The 16,990-nt window shown below is 39.3% G+C and overlaps 1 protein-coding gene across 9 annotated transcripts in view; it reads left to right on the top strand.

Moving 5' to 3' along the window:
• add3a (adducin 3 (gamma) a) overlaps positions 1 to 16,990 on the top strand; it is a 97,332-nt gene that overhangs the window by 38,133 nt on the left and 42,209 nt on the right. The window contains exon 1 of one of the 9 annotated variants that reach the window (XM_079889726.1): positions 5,075 to 5,207. The exons of 6 other annotated variants lie outside the window; for them this stretch is intronic. The gene's annotated coding sequence lies outside the window, so the exon portion shown is untranslated. Of the gene's footprint in view, positions 1 to 5,074; positions 5,249 to 16,990 lie in introns of those variants that run through there. 2 more of the 9 variants (XM_079889727.1, XM_079889723.1) reach the window with 2 other exon arrangements.

Genomic DNA, 16,990 nt, shown 5'->3' with positions numbered 1-16,990 from the left:
GCCCTGACAATGCGTTTGAGATCTGAGATCATTAATATGCATCAGAGTGTTTTATTACACATTTTCAGTCAACATCCGTGTCTTGGCACAGGAAATGTAAATGACTATCGACTGGGTCCAGCATTTCAGACTTGTTGGCCCTGTCGAAAAATACTGTTTATCTAACATCAACCCTTAATCTGTCAAAGAAACAGAAAAAGGCTTGCAAATATGATTCTATTCCAATAACAGAGGTCTCACAACCGCTGCTAGGGAATATAAGCTTAGGCAACATACATTTTAAAAGCTCAGTTTTTTAAGTAGCTTAAATCCTGAATTTACTCAATTTTGATGGTGATGAACAGCATTTTTCTCTGTGTGTGGTGAAGTGCAGCTGCAGATTCTTCATGTTTTGTAAATGTCAGTGCAGTTGAATAGTGCCCAAATCTGTTAATCCAGTCTTTTTTGTTGCGTGTGGTATTTTGCAAGCCTGCTAAAGACCCAAATCATTGATATAATACTTGAGTATGCAGTACACCACTTGCTAATGTCAATTAAACTGAATAAGTTAAATGTAACCTAATTTAAATTTAACTTGATTTGGGTTGCACTATAACTGCTTTTTGTATGCAGTCTAGATAGGAGGCATAAAGTATGCACTAGATGGATGGCAGCCAGTCTGTGATTTTCTTCCCATACATATCGAAGTGTACACTATAGGTCTTGCGTGCTTGGTGCCTGATTGCGTTTTAAATGGCATTCACACTTCATTAACAAGTTGGCCAGTCAAATATGTCAGAGAGCACTATATTTATAATTAATTGTGGCTAGATGTAAACTGTAGGCTGTAAATTTTGAAACCAAGACATTAAAGAGTCCCCACAGACATTTTTTTTTAATCAGTTGTTTGGCAGTTGACATTTGGACACTCAGTAGACCTTTGCCATGGTAGCGCCATATTTAATTCTTGACAGGAATGAAAACGAGGCTGTGAGGTATACAGTGCGTTCAATGAACTATACTGTTGTTTAACAACATACTAGTACAGATTGTACAGCTGATTAAACGTCTTTACGAACGTCCAACTTCATAAAACCATTTTAAAAGTTGTGATTTGTGAAAATTAACTGATCTAGGATCTTAATTCAGTGCGTGCCATTATAAAGATCATTTTAATCTGCGTTAAATTCAATTTGACGTCTAACCTGACTAAGGCATATAGACTGCATGCTATCAGCTAATTGTTCAGTTTGGTTGCAGCAATGTATAATGTGTGAATGTTTTTCATTTATTATTCGTCCCCATGGAAAAGATGAAAGTATGGCCATTACTCAAGTAAACAGATTTTACTTCCCCCTACAGCGTTATTTAAATTCTAAACTGTGGGCTGCTTATTCCTGGCTAATTTTTCATACACGCATCTGGATTTTGACCTTTGTAAGACGGTGTCAAACTCCTTTGAGTAAAGGAGTTGAGGGGAGTTGCAACTACAAATCTGTAATGTTCTGTAATGTCTTAAAGTGGGTTTCAGATGCAGAAAATGTAGAATAACGTCCAAATCCATTTAAGGCAAGTTGTGGCCCTCTTGGTGACACCCTAAGCAGTAAGCTGCTAATTTCTGTTTACAGCAGCATAGGTGTTGCTTAGTTGAATATAGGGAATGACTATCAAGAGTATATGTCAATAACATATTTCAAATCAGTCAAGAAATGTGATCAGGCCTGCTAAGCACCCTCAAATGCAAGCAAGTGCACCCTCAGTTGATACTGTAATAATATATCGGCGAAACAAATTTGGCAAATGCACCAGTGTTTATATGTGTTTGCGCTCTGGAGAAAGTCAAATGTAGCTATTTAAAAGTGTTTTTGCGGCAGTTGGTAATTTAACCAATCACAGACATAGTTGTTGATCTCTTGAACGTAGTGGCCAATCACAGGTGTTTAAGTTAGTCAGAATCCACTCACCGCTCAAAACGCCAGAGTTTTTATTCAGAGCTGAGTTATGCAGGCTCACGAAACCTCTCATTAACAAACAAAGTGTAGATACGATGCAAGTAAGAGATTTATTGTTGGCAGCTTAATTGATTATAACAGAACTTTTTGATATTGCGATGAACTGACAAAGCGACAGCGTTTTAGTTAAATATAACAGAAAGAAGCACCCTTAGTAATTTGATTCTGGAACCGGGCCTGAATGTGACCAAGAAAAATGCAGAAATTTTACTTTTTTGAGCTCCAATCATGCTAAAAAGTTAATAAGGTGATTGGTTGTTTTTACTGAAAGGCGGGGCTTCTATTCCTACAGCCAGCATTTTGAGCATTGAAATGTCTGTAATATTCTGGTGCCAAGATATGGATGGGGGTCTGTACAGACTGACAAATCAAAAGTGCCCACCTCCATGTCTGTGATATTCTGATGCAGAAATATGGTAGTGTCCTCTGAGGGCTGATGTCATGAAGTGTCTGCTTTTCCAATGTCCAATATCTGTATGCCAGTATAGGCAGGTTTATTACATTTTTAGGTTATTGTGCCTGAGGGCATCGGTGCCGGACACGCAGTTGGCTTGGTTTCAGAAAAATCCAGAACTTGTCCTCAGTGACTTTGATTCCAAAGCCTTTAAAGTCCCCCTGTAGTCAATAATTTTTTTTTGCTTAAAACTCAGATTTGATCACCAAAATGACATGGTAATGCGTTTTATGTATTGCTCTCTACAACGTCGGACTAGTAACGGTAATTAATATGATTCGCCTTTTGCTTATACGTTATCAAACACCTAATAACGTGTTGCTAATGTTACACAAGCCATATTCCAGTTCACCATCAAAGAGTCAGACATATAGTTCATCATAACATCGTAATGTACATCATATACATAATTCACCCGCTATATTGCTAAATCTACCTGATTTTTTTACAGAAAAATACCGGGATAACCTGGCTTCACTTGAGAGTCCTCTGCCATATTTAATGACATGCTAAAGCCCGCCCCCCTCGTGATGGGATTGGTTCCAACATGTTTGTGACATATAGAACAAGGGCGATTTTAAACCGTGTTTTTGAGACCGTCTTTGGTTCACTGCAGTTTTTAGGTGAAAATAATCACCAATAGTATTGACTGATGAATTTGCACGTGGTTTGTCTTAAAGCACATTAAAAAACACCACATAGACTTGTAAACAACATTAAAAACTTGATTTTTATTAACTATCTTTAACTATCACAGAATTTTTGTTGCGTAACTCTCAGCTATACTATACAGAATCTTCCAATTTCTTGTCAACTTTTGGACTGCAAGAGACTTTTCCTCCTGCATGAATAATTGGTTGCATATTGATTTTTAACATCCCCCGAGAGACCCACACTTGCAGAGGCCCCGCAGAGGGCTTTCATTTGGGTTTTCTGTGGTAAACAGTACACAGTCATACTTTATCCTCCCATAACTGTTGTTCTTCACTGTCTCCTTTGGTCAGCGCTCCCTAGCAGAGCTCGGCAGTTCACTCGGCAATTAAAAAGACATCAGGAACCACTGGTTGTGTAGGAAAGAGCTCTACTTGGATGTTTTGCTTGTATTAGGCTGTCCCATTTGAAATGATTGTCGACCTTTTTTTGAAATTTTGTTTACATCTACAGCACTTGCTTTGGTCTTACAGACTCCAACAGGAGCTTTTGAGACAAACTAGACACATTTATCGATGACTTACTCAGCAGAATAGTATATAGGCCTAGTTATTCAAATGCTAATTCAGTGTCAATCTCTTTGTGCCTCTTTAGTTAATAAATTGACCCTGGGACAACCGTTTAACAATACTAAAATCCCATTAAGATGATACAACCAATTGGCAGCCCCACTTTTTGTTCTGAAAAAAATGTTGCAGGAGAAACTAGCCTAGCACTATCAAGAGCTTCTTTACAATTACCACCGACACTGGAGTAAAATTTGTTGCACTTCTGGTTTCAACTCACATGTGGAGCATTAACCAACTCCAGAGAGAGAGACGTGTTGAGTTTGGTTTTAATGGAGGTGAGTTTATGAAGACCACAAGAGTGGGTTGTTTGGGTTGTGGGTTGGCTGATGACACCACAAATGAGATGTAATGAACATGTATTTAGTACATTATTTACTCAAAATACATAAAAGGTTGTTTGTAGATTTTGTAACCAGGTATGCAAAATATATTGGTACCATATCGGTTATTGGCCAATATTACTGATTTTTTTATCTGTATCAGTCTGTATTAGATATTTAATTTTCACATTTAAATGACCGTTGCTGTAATCTAACACTCACTTAGAATTAATAAAATAAAAAACGAATAATCTAATAACATTGTTGAATGTAATCTTTAGCCAATCTCAAAATGAATATCCATTTTTCATGCTAAACATTTTAATTTCGTGTTGCCTACATTTTCAAGTTCTGGGGATTGTTTTGTAAATTAATTTAGACAAAGTAGTTTAAAATTTTTAATATTGTCCAGTTATCAGCCATACCAATTATCGGCCAATCGGTATCAACCAGAATCGCAATATTGGTCCATACATATCCGGAGTGGATATAATGCTAAAATTGGCCAGGTTGATCTCTGTCCATGTTAGTTCCCCATTTCTGATTGTGAATCTACAATGCAAACTCTTGGCAGTCTTTCAGCTTTGAAGGCCGTGTTACTTTGTAAGACGGTTTGAAAGCTGCTTCGGCTTTGTTGCGGTCTGATGCTGGGCATTGTTCGGACAGGGTAACCCTTCAGAGACCAATGAATACCACATGTGAAGAAAGTGAGAAGACAAGAGTGTGGGGAGAGAGGAGGGGGCTATCTTTTTTTCTTACCCTGGTAGTTTTTCATTTTGCATCCCTGCACCTCCCTTCAGCTCCAGAAAAGACTGCCAGAAGACCAAAAGAGACAGAATCGGAGTGAAAAAAGACTACAGCCTTAAACTTGAACAAAAGCCAGCCAGCAGGGCTTTATTGCTGCAACGGCCTTCGACAATGTGCCAGGAGAATTTTAATCAGAGATCCCTCCCTTATGTGTGTGTGTTTCTTTCTCTCTTTCTGTTTCTGCCTCTCTCTCTCTCTATCAGTCTCTCCTAACCGTGTGAGATGAGTATTGTGGTATCTTCTCCAGTGGAGACTGGAGAGCCCATGTAGGAACTCTGGAATTTTTATGCGTTGAGTTTGAGAAGTGAGAGGAGAGACAAAACTTTGAGAACAGGAAGTCCTGGAATTCGAGCAGGTGAATTTTTCTGTCTGTTGCGATTTTTCTTCTGTGCTGAGGTTAGTGTGCCTTTATCTCCTCTGCATTTTTGAGGTGCATTCCTCTACATTTATTTTGGACCTGAGCGGCAATGCAGTCGCCTTGCCAAGCACCACTGTCCTGATAAGTTTGCATTTTTGCATGCGTTTCTCGTCAAATAATTGCTTTTGCGTTCTCTCAAAACTTTCATTCCTCCAAGAAATTTGCATTTTTGGTCGCAAAACTTTTGTATCCTCCCAAAAGGTTTGCAATTTGCATTCCCCTGAGGAACACATACCTTTTGTTACTCTCTACCAACTTTCTTTTAATTTCACTTTCATTTCATTTCACTATCCCTTCAGATTGAGTGTACATATGAGCTCCTGGATCTTAGCTGTGGAGGTGCGTTGTTCGTATATCGTTGAATTCTCAGAGCTGTCACCTTGCAGTCGGGCAAATAAATAACTCATTAGCGTACAAAGCAGCGACCCTGGGCCCGAATCCAACTCTGAATCAAAGTCAGAAAGACTTGCCTCAGCAAAGCTGATAGATCTTTGTGCAGGTCAGGGTGTCGACCATGTGCTTCAGTTTAATAGCAAAAGGAGCCACTTTGCCTAAGGGACGACTTTTTGTGTGTGTATTGGTTAGCGAAGGTGCCTAAGTGTGTTTGATGTAAACTGATGCTGAAACAAGGCCCTGCCGTGTCATTTCACTTCTCCTAACACTCTTTGCCTGAAGGCAGCATGCAAGGATTTGAGTACGGCAGTCAGCGGGTGAGTTTCTTTCATATGTTTTTGTTTACTGACGTGATCTTAAGTGGGTATAAAAGCAGGTTGCTCGCAGGGCCTTTGGCCCATTATGCTCTGTGTTTCCAGATGAATGCGTCCCGTTCATAGATGAAATGCTGTGAAAACCACACCAGTCCACATGATTGCCGCTGACCTCTTTATAACTCTCATGCCCTGTATGTGTTTACTAGGAAGAAGCCTGAATTGTAGAGCTGGGTATTCATAAAGGTTTGATTTTGATTCTGATGACAAAATCGTTTTGATTTGATTCTGATTCATTTGGGTATATTTCAGTTATAATATTATTTTACTTGCATATGAAAGAAATTCTCTCTCTTCTAAAGTAAGTTATACAGGGCATTGTGTCAGACCGATTCAAACCAGTAACTTGTCTTTTTGAACTATTCGTTAAAAGGATTGGTTCATAGGAGTCATTTGTTTTGAGAATTCGGACTACACTGATCGTTCTGTATGATTTGAGTCACTAAAAAGAACTGGTTTATAGTCTTATATAGTCATTTGTTTGTGAATTGTTGGTGTTGTATGTTAGTTTTTGGATGCAGCCTGATAGAATAACTCAGTTGAAAGACATTTATCTCCATTATTTTGAGGTACACAGTCTTTTTATTGAAGTACATTTCCTTGCCAGTAAGCTGGAGCATGTAATCTTGCCCCAAACGGTTGATGTTGTTGGTGTTTTTTTTTTTTTTTTTTGCTGTTTTACAGATTTTAGGCTTCTAACTGATACCAATACAATTTCCCAGGACAGCTTTTTTTGCAATATCCGTCCAGTGGTTAGAAAATGTTATGCCTGGTATTCCAAAAATAAGTCACTTACTGCTGCTTTGAAATCATACAACACAGTATTGTGATAAATTTAAAAGGACCCTTCTTTTTTTTTAACATCATATTAGAAAATATTAGTATTAATAAGTATTTTCGGATCTATTAGTGTTGAAGTAAGAATATGTTGATATACTTGAGACTTGATTATTTGGAGAAAACAAAACCACAAAATATGAGCAGGTTTCAATTTTTCCTAAGTTTGAGCTGCAAAAAGGAAAATGTATATAAGCGTGTGAACCGTTGTCAAGGTGTATAATTACGAAGAAGCTTTTGCACTATTTGACGGCCAACGTGTTAAGCAATGGGAAAGCGGGAGAGCCAGCTCCTGTGTCCTCAGGCTAACCATAAATCATTCTTTTATCCCATTTACAGTGTGAAAAGATGCTGTCACTCAGCTTCACAAGCTCCACCCACGCATCCCAGAATACCAAGAGCTACTCGGATATGTGCACAGATGTCATTAAAGAGTCAATAAACTGGAGTGAGTGCCGCTTTCCCCATTACTGAAATTCCTGACGACCGTCCCAAGAGATTTAAAAGCTACACTTCAAGAGAAATTTTGCATTTTGCCAAAAGCCAGACAATATCCAGTCGCCTGTGGTTTCAACGCTTGCAGTAAATTACTTGACATTATTACTTTTGTTCTGTAAACTGGGATCTGAAATCCACACTGGCACTATAAGAGCTGTAAATCATAAGTTCTTTAGATCTCTGTAGTACTATGATATTAAGTGATATTTTCAACACTACTTTCAATGTCATAAATAATGCCTCATTTTTGCTCCAAGATATTTTGTGTTTATGGCATTTTGGTCAAGTCATTTTCTCATTTTTGGCTCAATAAAATGGACAGCCAGGTTCTTAATCTGGGTCTCGAAGTCAAGTCTTGGGGTTTGGTCTTATTCTGGGTCTGTGTCTAGTCTTGGTCTACGTTTTTGGGCTACAGTAGTTCTTGGTATCTGGGTCTTGAGGTGTTTAATCTTGGTTTGGGTCTGGTGGTCTAGCTGTGGTCTGGTTTTAGTTCGGATGTGGGTCTTTGGGGTCTGGTCTGGTTTGTAGGAGATGTGGTTTAGAGGTTAGCGCATGATCTGATGTTCTTCTTTATATGCTTATATTCGAAGTTTTGTGGATTTTAGTCCATGTCTGTTAGCATTGTGGCTAATCATAATGCTAGAGCCCTCCTGCATGTTGACAATTCACTTTTAGTAGACATGCCACTGTTCAAATGTTTGGGTCAAATTTATGTTTTTTTAAAAAGAAATTAATACTTTTATTCAACAAGAGCACATTAAATTGATCAAAAGTAAAGACATTTTTAATATTATAAAATATTTATATTTCAAATAAATGCTGTTTTTACTGTCTTTTTGATCAAGTAAATGCAGTCTTTGTGATTATAAGAGACTTCTTTCAAAAACATAAAAGAAAAATCGTACCAACCCCAAACTTTAGAATCGTAGTTAATATGCATTTTACAATTTAGAGTTTTTATCTTCTGGCAAATCAGAACAGTTTGGGCTCAGTAAGATTTTAATCTCTACTGATGACTCATCCTACACTCACTTATTTTGTCCAATCACATGCTCTCTAGAAGCAGAATGCCCCTCCCCCTCATTCCATCTGCCACAATCTACTAACTATCAAATCATGGTTTGTAGCTGTGACATAACTAAAGACCTTTTCTTAAAAAAATAAATAAAATAAAAAATAATAATACTAGTCTGTGATCAAATGTTTCCCTATTCTGGACAGATCCTAATCTGAGACATTATGTGACTGATGGTAAAATTCATGCATGCTGCATTGACACAGAGTGTAAATGATGTCATGTGACATTCCCTTCACTCAGCCTTTGCCATCCTTTAGTCATTTGATCACTTGGCTTTAAAATAAAACAAACCCTCTCCCTCTGTACTTGCAGGTGTGCATGTAACAAATGCTTGTGTGTGGCTGTGTGTCTGTGCGACCTCGTATGTGTCTTGGCGGCCCGTAGCCCCCAGAGTGTGTAGACTAATGGTGTTTGTGTGAGACAGATTGAGTAATGTGGAGTCAGGCTTCATGATAAACTGAACCAAATGTATTCGGGTTGGGTTTGGGCTCACGGGCCGGGACCCACGGCATTCTTCTACAGTGATGTAGATGTGACATGCTTTCAACAATCAAAGAAAAGCAGAAAAAAAAGACTTTTATGCTCAGAAAGAGTTTGTTTATGAACACGCTGAAGTTATTTTTGTGTCATTGGGCCGGATTCTGATTGATTTAGGGTGGCGTAGCCTGATTTGGCAGTAAGAGGGATTGACCCATGAGGATATATGTATGTGGGTCTGGTTTCACTTGGAGCTCATTTGGAGGACTATGGCGATGTAGAAGTTAATCAGCGTTTCCTTGCAGCAATATACAGTTCTTTTAGGTAGACCTAGAGATTTACGAAATGCAACCTTCCTATGTTTTTGTTTTTGCTCTTTAATTCATAGTATGACTGATAGCCAATAAATATGGTGATATTTAAATTCTATAGTCTTTTGTCTAAATAAATGTAAGAATAAAACAAAAAACTAATAAATAAATAAATAAATCATTCATTTTAAATAACAACATTGTATGAAAATGTATATATTTGTTTTGAAATTAGCTAAAGTTTATATTTAAGTGTTATAAAATTATTAGCATTTATGAAGATACACCTTAAGTGAGGGTAATACTTAAGAAGATAATCTAAATAAAAATCAGGAAATGATCATTACCAATACAATAAATTCAAAATCTGTAATATCAGTTGATAACCGATATATTGGTTATTTTGATAAATATATGCAATCTTTACATCCCAGTCTCCATATGCTGTCCAGATTGTTCTGTGTTTCCAATATTGTATTTAATCCAAGACGTTAGAAACACACCTGGAAAAAGACTATCGCTTTGGGTGTGCGAGGGGATCTGATCCGACTCCCTTTCGGGCCGTCCCACTCTCACGCCACTCGCATTCCTCCATTCAACCCTTCAAAGTCTCATTTCCTTCCAGATTTGCTATCTGACACAGAATGCCAGGTCTGATTCGGTGCTGACAGTGATATCGTGACAGATCCAGGGAACGAATCTTTTCAGAAAGCACCACATCTGGTCTGCTTCACTGATCTCCATAGATTGTGGATTTGATCCGAGGAAGAAATAGATCTGCCTCCAAATTAACTCAATAAAAGATATTTTGAAGAATGTTTCAAATGTATTTGTCCTTACAATGAAGGTCAATGGGGTCTAAAACAACATCTAGTTTTGGACCCCATTGACACTCATTGAATGGACAAAGAACACTTGTATCTTCTTTTGTGTTTTGCAGATTAAACAAAAACATACAGGTTTGGAATGACGTGAGTGTAAGTAAATGATGCCAAATCATAAATCAAGCTTCTCTTCCAAGATTTGATTTTGATCAATAAAAAATTAAGCCCTTTTGTTGCAATTCATCGTGGCAACTCTGAAAACCCTAAAATCAGGAAACTTTGTGGGCCATTTGTGTGTTCAAAATCCATGTGATGTTTTTCATGACAGAATAGCGGACTGGCCCCAGGCCCTGCGGCTGCGTTGAGAGAAAAAAAGGGGACAGGAATTGTCAGGCCATGAGGCCACACATACGGCATGTGAACCATCACCACAGGGGGACAGAGAGACCGAATTATGAGAGTGCAGAGGGAGAGTCAGAACTAAGAGAGGCGAGAAAGAGGGTGGGAGAGCAAAGCGATGAAGTCATGACAAAAAGTTTTTAAGCTGAGCTTTGGGCCTCTGTAGCCGGCTGTAGTCTTCAGGGAGGGAAATGGAATATCCATTGTTATCCAGAAACCACAAGGCCAGAACACGTAAAGCAATATTCCCTATCCTGTCTCCCGTCAACCCACCTCTGCTCTATCTTTCTTTGTCTCTCAGGAACGTCATACACTTTCAAACTAGAACAACTTTAATTGGATTTTAAAAACTAGAGATTAACAATATATGTGGATGTATTTAGAGAGATATTGTATCAATGTAATGGTATCAGTTGATATTGGAAATGTAAATGTTCATGCTCATTTCTTCCATTTTTACATATACAGGTTACCTTTTCCATCATCTAACACTTACTTAAAGTTAATCTTTAACAACACTTATAAATTAATAACAATGATAAATGTTATCTTTTGAAAAACTTAAAATTAATATCAGTAACTGTTAGGGGTGTGACGAGATCACCTTGACCACCTCGTCAAGGTGAAAAGCTGTCTCGCGTTATTGCCATGATGGAGTGTGAGGGTGAAAAATAGCATAGAATATGCCACCGCTACGTTTACATTACACCTCCACTGTCGGTTTGCTTTTTATATAAATAAAAACCATTTAATTCAGTTGGAGAACGGTCGCTTCAATTCCATCCAGCTCATCCAACACGAGCTGCAGAGTGCAGGAGGAATCAGAGTTCACTGATCACGTGACGAGACAATGGCGGAGGATTCGTTGCACAACACAGCCTAAGCATCTGATAAATATCTCATCTTGTAGAATGCGCGCTCAGCACCGCCGCTCCCTATTCACAGAGTACGCGTGAAAGCGAAAGTCAAACGCAATTTTAATACCCCACATTTTGAAAGTGGCTTCCTGATACGCGAACATCTCCCAATACGAAAGCTATCTTAGGCTGGGCTGTGTTGTTGTAACCATCTCTTATCTCATGCTTGAAGAAAGATTTGGTCTCTATTTACACTTTGAATATTGAGAGAGTACTTTGATTATGGTTGGACTTGTTGTTTGCACTTAATAACAAGTCCTTCGGATGAGACGTTAAACCGAGGTCCTGACTCTCTGTGGTCATTAAAAATCCCAGGATGTCCTTCGAAAAAGAGTAGGGGTGTAACCCCGGCATCCTGGCCAAATTTGCCCCTTGGCCCCTGTCCATCATGGCCTCCTAATCATCCCCATATACTGATTGGCTTCATCACTGTCTCCTCTCCACCAGTAAGCTGGTGTGTGGTGGGCGTTCTGGCGCAATATGGCTGCCGTCGCATCATCCAAGTGGATGCTGCACATTGGTGGTGGTTGAGGAGATTCCCCCATCTATGTAAAGCGCTTTGAGGTCTCAGAAAAAGCGCTATATAAATGTAACGAATTATTATTATTATTATTAATAAGACCAAGAGAAAACAGTGTTATGCTGCTCATGTGAAATCGTACAGGAGAGAAGCCGGTCAGCTGAGTTTGTGGTAAAACCTTTTTCAGTGCTTGTATATTGTTGTCTTTCAATGCATATGATAATTCATACTCAGAAAGTAGGACTGAAATGACATTCATTACAAGATGATTAGTTAAAATATTTCAAAATGCACCTGCAGACTATTTTTCTAGAGATCTTTTTAAAAAATAGTGTGCAAAAATCTCGGCTTGTCTCGTTCTCGTGAACCCAATCTCGTGTCTCATCTCCTCTCATGAGTTAAGTGCCTTGTCACACCCCTAGTAACTGCAAATTACAATTCAGTCGTTGAATTCATCAATGCACAAACGTGCAAAATTTTTTGGATCTGCCTTCATCCAATCAACAACCGATGGACAGAACCAAGTCTCCGCTCTTATTTTTTACTTGGATGTTCTGTACATCACAATATGGACAAAAAGATCTGTTGTTACTTAGGCTACGTTACATTGCGACTTGAAAATAGCTAATTTTAGTGTAATATTTATTTACACAAAATAATGTAGCATTTAAGAATAGCTATTAATCGGTTATCGGCTGTAACATGAAAATAATGATCGGCTTAGTAATAACGGCCAGAAATTTTGCATCTGTATATTAATATCACACACACACACAGACTTTTGTGTTTCTTTGTGTGATGGAAAACAAATTGCTGACTTGCTCTGATCCTGTTAACAAATGCATTACTTTGAGCCACTCTCCTAATCTCCATCTTTTTGTATCCGGGCTTTATCCAATTCAAATCGTAATCCTGCTTTTAGTTGTCGTCATAGTGTTTGTCTTTCTTCAAGAAGCCTGAAAGGATTCCTGAAACAAGCATCTGACCACCCCATGTGAGTGTTTGTTACTCACTATTTTATTGCGTTATATTGTTACGTATTGGATTTCAGGGTCAGGACCCCTTTCACAGTCGAGGAAGCACCCCGTACTCAAGATGTACCAGCTGTAGAGAGATGCGGAGGTTATGATTTGCACCGGCGGTTGTTTTTTTCCGAGCATTGTCATTTCCTCTGCAGCTGGAACAAGCGAGAGGGGAGAATAACACAGAGTTCTGGAAAACTAAACATTTACCCAGCATGAGTTTGGGTGTCCCTCTCTAGAGCATCACAGAAAACAAGATCAGCAGAGCAAACAGAATCTATTGTCACCAAAGCATCATTTCAAATGTCCAAACTAGAAATGACCATGTTATTTTGCTACCATGTCAGGTTTTCTACTCGAAAAAGTTTGTGGTTGCACAGACTAGTTGATTGGTTCTAGTGTGCTCCACAAACTGTGTCCCGGCGTACATCAAATTCATGTTATGCAGAATCCACAAGTTAATTTGTGAAGAGATTTAAAGGACAGTATTTTTTCTGAAGTCTGTTTATGGTGTGTTACTCGCTCCAGGGTGTTTCTCAGAGCACTGCAGTCAGACTGATTACTGCTTTAAACTGTTAAGAGTAGGATAAAAGGCTAAACAAACTGCCTTGAACTAGATGTATCGCACCCACAGTATATAGATTGCCTCTCTGGCTACATTTGAAGCTCAATATTCTGCATCCAGGTATGCACATTTCAGCCATTTTGTTTTATTTATACATGTTGCCTTATTGAAAGCAACATCCATATATCCATAAGAAACTCACATCCGGGCCCTGTCCCAAATGGCACACTTCATGTGCACTTACAGTCTTGTGGACTTACAATGGCTGCCGCTTGTCTGTTAAGTCCACAAGTCCGTAGAGTGTCCCATTTGTCATTTTAGGCTTCAGAAGGGTGCTCGTGCGCCCCCTTTGCACTTCTATCCCACAGTCAAAGCAGCATTACGTCACAAAAGTGTGGACTTGGGAGCTTAGGGTTGCATTTGGGTCTGGTGGACATGATGTGGCCTAATTTATAGGGATTTCTAACTACAGACTAATCGTTTATGAAAAGTGGCAATTTTGCACATCCCATCTACTTTTTGGACTACTAGTTGACTAAAACTGAGTAGTCACACAAACCCTAGACGTAGCCATTCGAAATTCCTAAGTAATGCGCCCCCAGGCTCATGAAGAGCTCTTGTATGCTGAAGTCATGAAAGAAAGGGAACACTGCTTTAAAACTCAATATTGAGTCTGCTGGACCACCCAGTGTCTGAGAGACCGCATGTGAAGGAGATCATGCAAACTGTCTTGAGGCTAGACCTCATTACAGGGACCATCTGATGGACATTGTGTGAGTAAACAGCCCTGTTTATGTAATAAACACAACAGTAGTGTGGCTTGGTTGGGCTCCAGGCCTCGGACAACTGAATAGTCCTCATCACACTTCAAGACTTTCAGGCTAAAAGTCTAGACATTTGTGGCCTTTAAAACTTGAAGTTTCAAACACTCTTGTCTGTCCTCTATTGTTCAGCAAAAAGGTAGTCCATTGGTTGAACTGCCAGACCATTCAAGTTGATTGCAAAGAAGTCTTCAGTTTGCTTCAGGACTCTCTGAATGAGAGACTCCGTGTATAATGCAATATGTCAGGATCTGTATTATGGACTTGCTTGCATTTTGGCAGGTGGGGAGCAGAGTTATGGAAACCATTAACATTCCGTGGCTACATGTGGACACTTGTTTATTTTTCCATATGTGGGTGGGGCAGGGAGAATATTGCACTGTCCGTCATTGGAGACAGAGAGGGGCTCTCTGAAGGGGGCCTGAACCCCTCCGCCCTCTCCACTCCTGTCGAACAAAGAGCAAGGACAAACAAGTGCTGAGAGTCAGTGAGGTGGAAGAAGAGAGGCATTAGTACTGGATGGAGGGATGGCAGCAGTGAGGAATAAGAGGAGATGGAGGGAGCAGGGGCAATGAAAACAGAGGATAACAAGACTATGCAGTCAGGACGTCCTGTCCAAATATTCATTCTGTACCAAGAGGAACAAGGAGAAAAAATAGGGATTTTACAAGCAAACAAAAAACTATATATTCTTATCTGTAACCACGCATATTTTTCACGTCAAATTAAATGCGGTCTACTCTAAAGTCTGTGCTGTAGATATTAATGTCAGTATAGGTTGTTCTTTGGGGAAAGTTTAAGTGTGCAGGCTATCCTTAGAAGATCTTTCCACTGACCGTCACCAAACCTAATGGACACACAGTAGTGTTTAATATCTCCTTGTGTCTGTTGTAAGTCCATTTCAGGGACAAAAAGAGAAAAAAAAACATGGAAATATGAGAGTCATCCACCAGTTCTGAGCTCACACAATCCGTACACTACGCAGGAATGAGAGAGAGAGAGAGAGAGAGAGAGAGAGAGAGAGAGAGAGATGATGCCTTAAACAGAGAAAGGGAGAAAGAGAAATGAAAAAGAAACTGAGATCATAGTGATTTTCTCCCCACTGGTCACTGCTAAGAAGCGAGACAGTCTGGAAGTTCTTTTATTGGTTTACCAGTGACCAGTAAATTCAGACACACGCTGCCTCACTTTTAAAAAAGCTCACACTCCTCATGTCTCACATTCTGTCTCTTGATCTTAGGTTTTCTTAATGGCAAAAACATTTTTTTCCAGGTGGGTAGGCCTGTACCCTGTTTATACAGTTACATGTGTGTGAGAAAGGGGATAAAAGGCTAGGAAATGAAATAATGTAAACAAATAAGGTCTTGAACCTGTGTGGAAGTACTTTGGGGACAAAATAATCCTCAAATGTTAGCTAAATATGATCAAACCCTAAAGGTTAAAATTATTTATATAGTAAAGATGTATAAATTATATAATCTGCTGTTGTATGGACAAATAATAGAGGCCTGTTATATGTACTTTCTTTGTTAAAGCTGAGTGTGTAGTATGTCCGGTATGTCTGTCTCTGTCTCTCTCTCTCTCTCTCTCTCTCTCTCTCTCTCTCTCTCTCTCTCTCTCTCTCTCTCTCTCTCTCTCTCTCTCTCTCTCTCTCTCTCATATTGTCTATTACATTGTTCATTTCTTTGACAGTTTCTTTTTTTATTTGCACAGTGATGCTTACATTTTGTGACACGTTTTCTTGTGCCTCAGACCTGGCCTGAAATGGCCTGTTGAAGAGAGCTAGGTGATTTGACTCTGCGTAGATTCAACGCAAAAAAAAAACTAATTTCCCCCAGCACAGGATTATATTTCATTCTCTTAGCCTTTGAGGCATGTGGGATCCACACCCAGCACATTTTATGAGAAGGTACTTAGGTGATATCTTCATGCTTCAGTTGGCATGATTTGTGATGAGCTACTTTGCAGAGAGGAAACATTTTACAAACCTGTCTGGATCACCTCAGCTCTTTCACTGCAGTGATGCAATTCTAAAACTCTTTCCTCCCATTTCTTAGGTCACATCCTCAATTTGTTCTTTAAAACTTGCTACAAATGACTTGCCTGTCTTGCTTCACGTGTGTGTGTTTACAGTTAGCGGCAGTGCATCGATTCCCTGAGCAATCAGTACCATCCTCCCTGAGCGGTCTGTACTCATTCATTTCTCCCTCACTCCATGGGGTGTGGAAGGAAACAGCTGGAAGGAGTGACCTTTAGTCTTATATCAACACACAAAGAGGGATACTATCCATATGACTTGAGCGCAAACTACTCCAGTAAAAAGGCATTGCCGTGCCCCTTGGACCGCCTCAACGGCCCTGACTGTGACAGCTGTGTACATTGGTGGTCCATTGTCAAGGCTTTTCCTGAGGAACAAAGTTTTCCATACTTGTGGGCAGGGTCTTTCGTAAAATGTACAGGGTCCAGAATGAAGTTTTTAGAAGGAGACCAGCTTGAGTGCATCCCCAATGAGTTAGCTGTACCATAGAAGACCTTAGAAGACTTCCTATATCAAATGATCTTGGACAATGTTCCAAGGTGTTCACCCCCTAATGACAAGCGCTGTTTGTAGGAAATGGGATAACCCCAGTTATCCCCAGTTAATTTATATTGGTTATAGTTGTGTTTGGAATTCAATGTTGTTG

This window comes from Squalius cephalus (assembly GCF_949319135.1).
Source record: "Squalius cephalus genome assembly, chromosome: 13".
Taxonomy (NCBI): domain Eukaryota; kingdom Metazoa; phylum Chordata; class Actinopteri; order Cypriniformes; family Leuciscidae; genus Squalius; species Squalius cephalus.
The sequence above is the reverse complement of the archived record's forward strand: the minus strand, read 5'-3'. Positions and strand labels throughout refer to the sequence as shown.